The following is a 3,687-nucleotide window of genomic DNA, read 5'->3' as shown; positions in this document are numbered from 1 at the left end:
TTCCAGTCCCATCCATGTTGCTACAAAAGTTGGGTATTCGTCCTTTCTGATGGAGGCATAATACTCCATAGTGTATATGGACCACATCTTCCTTATCCATTCATCCATTGAAGGGCATCTTGGTTCTTTCCACAGTTTGGCGACCGTGGCCATTGCTGCTATAAACATTGGGGTACAGATGGCCCTTCTTTTCACTACATCTGTATCTTTGGGGTAAATACCCAGGAGTGCAATAGCAGGGTCATAGGGAAGTTCTATTTTTAATTTCTTGAAGAATCTCCACACTGTTCTCCAAAGAGGCTGCACCAACTTGCATTTCCACCAACAGTGGAAGAGGGTTCCCCTTTCTCCACATCCTCTCCAACACATGTTGTTTCCTGTTTTGTTAATTTTGGCCATTCTAACTGGTGTAAGATGATATCTCAATGTAGTTTTTTTTTTTTTATTTCCAGCATAACAGTATTCATTATTTTTGCACCACACCCCGTGCTCCATGCAATCCGTGCCCTCTATAATACCCACCACCTGGTACCCCAACCTCCCACCCCCCGTCCCTTCAAAACCCTCAGATTGTTTTTCAGAGTCCATAGTCTCTCATGGTTCACCTCCCCTTCCAATTTCCCCCAACTCCCTTCTCCACTCTAAGTCCCCATGTCCTCCATGCTATTTGTTATGCTCCACAAATAAGTGAAACCATATGATAATTGACTCTCTCTGCTTGACTTATTTCACTCAGCATAATCTCTTCCAGTCCCGTCCATGTTGCTACAAAAGTTGGGTATTCATCCTTTCTGATGGAGGCATAATACTCTATCCCCAGCAATTGCACTATTGGGTATTTACCCTAAGGATACAAACGTAGTGATCCAAAGGGGCACATGCACCCGAATGTTTATAGCAGCAATGTCCACAATAGCCAAACTATGGAAAGAACCTAGATGTCCATCAACAGATGAATGGATCAAGAAGATGTGGTATATATACACAATGGAATACTATGCAGCCATCAAAAGAAATGAAATCCTGCCATTTGCGACAACATGGATGGAACTAGAGCGTATCATGCTTAGCGAAATAAGTCAATGTAGTTTTAATTTGAATCTCCCTGATGGCTAGTGATGATGAGCATTTTTTCATGTGTCTGATAGCCATTTGTATGTCTTTATTGGAGAAGTGTCTGTCCATATCTTCTGCCCATTTTTTGATATGATTGTCTGTTTTGTGTGTGTTGAGATTGAGGAGTTCATTATAGATCCTGGATATCAACCTTTTGTCTGTACTGTCATTTGCGAATATCTTCTCCCATTCCGTGGTTGCCTCTTTGTTTTCTTGACTGTTTCCTTTGCTGTGCAGAAGCTTTTGATTTTGATGAAGTCCCAAAAGTTCATCTTTGCTTTTGTTTCCTTTGCCTTTGGAGACATATCTTGAAAGAAGTTGCTGTGGCTGATATTGAAGAGATTACTGCCTATGTTCTCCTCTAGGAGGATTTTTTTTTTTAATAAAATTGTACTGGGGACTTATTTGCAGCTGATTAAATGATCTCTGGGTTTGGCCTGCTTGCCATGCCCTGTTAAATTCTGTAAAACAGAATAGAATCTGAAAACAGCTTATGTAAAGAATTAGCCCAGAAGTTCAAGGGATGCTAACAATTAAAAAAAAAAAAAAGTCATAGCTGCAGAGGAATGTCAACTTTTACAGTCCACAGATAATTTCTTACCCACTTTCTTAGAAATACAATAATTTATGGGGGGAAAAAGAGAGTAGAGTCCTGGTTCTCTATAACAATGTTCTAAGAAGAAAGTATATGATGTAGTAAGAGGGAAAAATTTTTGTCTATGTATTATATTAAACATATTACTTGTATCCTATATTTTAATCTTTTCAACAACCCTATGCAATAGATGATATTTTTAATCCTTATTTTTTGGATGAACAAACTGAGGATTACACATGTATGTAACTTACCAAAGGCTACACAGGGAATAAATACATGAGAAAGAGATTGACTCTGAACCTATGCTCTCAATCAGATTCTGTCTAGGAAAAGGGCCAGGCAGTCCTGCATCCATTAAAAGTCAGTCTTAGAGGATCACCTGGGTGGCTCTGTTGGTTGCGTGTTGGATCTTGATTTCGCCCCAGGTCACCATCTCAGGGATGTGAGATCCCGTCCAACATTGGGCCATGCTGCTTGGGATCTCTCCCTCTCACTCTGCTCCTCCCCAACTCACTCTAGAGAGAAAAAGAATGTCAATCTTAGGACCTTGAGCCTTCAGGAGAGAGATGGCAAGTCCCTGGAGGCGAAGTGTCCTGTGAAGTGTGCAAGAGGGCTGAACTCTGTTTCTCCAAATCCCAGTGTCAGACCTGCTCATGTCTCAGCATTTCTCCTTGACCAGCCTACCTCAGAATGGTGTAGAACAGAGAACACTCACCTGTCACTCAACTACCATTCTGGTTCTAAGGCTGCATCTCTCCACTGCTTAGAGGGTTGTCAAATTTTTGCTCCTGGACCCAATCCAGCTGCTTATTTGAATCTTGGCTCTGCAATGGACAACTACTTCCTAGATGCAGACCTCACTCTCCATAGTCAGTTGGGGCCTTGGACAAATGGTTCCTGACTATGTTTGAGGCAATGCTTTGTAGAAACCTGCCAAGGTAGGTGTTTTGGCACTCTCAGCTTTAATCTTTGCTGGACTTTTTTGTCTCAACTATCATGATGTGGGCATCTGCAAAGCTGTCATCATACTGTGGAAACTCTAACCTTTTTTACTTAATGCCTTGAGAACTGACTGTTCACTTTTTTAACCTCTGCTCTGTCATGCAATTCAAATCACATTAAGGAGGAAATAACAGGTAAATCCAAGCCTCTTCTCCAAATCACCTGGTTATTTTTAGAATTTAGTCTTTGAGGGAAGGGTTTGAGAGAAATTGTATGCAAGAAATTTAGAGATTTGGTTCCTTGCTGAGATGAATTTATGGGATTGTCTCCCAGCTTCTCACAAGACTCACAGCCTAACTAAACTTTATGTATGAGCTTTTGCCTATTAGCTTATCAATTTTTTAAGGGAATTCAGCTTTATTATATCAATACCTGATTAAACTTCTGTGTTTGTTCTGGGAATGATGGAGAAAGGGAAAGCCTGTTAATTCTTAAGTAAAGGCTACGCAGAAAATTAGTGTTTAATTTTTGAAAACTTCCCTCTCTGTTCAATTGATACTAATTATTGATGGTTACGTGTCCTTGGGAAACTTTAAAATTAGGAAATACTGATCCTAAATCCTGGGAAGAAAAGCCTGGAGAGCTTCTGAGTAAAGAGAAGTTCCATGTAGGGAAGAGGTCCCTTTATAGATGTATCAAAATATTACAGAATCTAAACTGAGACTTAACCCTCAAATGTATTTATTTCACTTGTCCTAAAATAATCCTTCTATAAATATAAAACTGTAAGTAATAAAATGTTATTTTCCCATGGTAGGACTCTCTAATGTGAAAATATATTCTACAAAAATAAAGTTTATTTTATTTTATTTTTTAGGGTTTTTTTTTTTCAAGATTTTATTTCTCTATTTGACAGAAAGAGAGAAAGTATGCAACATCACAAGGAGGGGGAGCTGCAAAGGAAGAGGGAGCTGGACCCAGTGCTTGAACCCACTTGGGATCATGATCTGAGCCAAAGGCAGATGCTCAAC

The 3,687-nt window shown here is 39.7% G+C and overlaps 1 pseudogene; it reads left to right on the top strand.

Annotated features, from left to right (window-relative positions):
* The first annotated feature begins 2,280 nt into the window (after positions 1–2,280).
* On the top strand, positions 2,281–2,757 carry LOC116589901 (annotated as a pseudogene).
* Positions 2,758–3,687: the final 930 nt, after the last annotated feature.

This window comes from Mustela erminea, chromosome 5, assembly GCF_009829155.1.
Source record: "Mustela erminea isolate mMusErm1 chromosome 5, mMusErm1.Pri, whole genome shotgun sequence".
NCBI classification, from domain to species: Eukaryota; Metazoa; Chordata; class Mammalia; order Carnivora; family Mustelidae; genus Mustela; species Mustela erminea.
The sequence above is the reverse complement of the archived record's forward strand: the minus strand, read 5'-3'. Positions and strand labels throughout refer to the sequence as shown.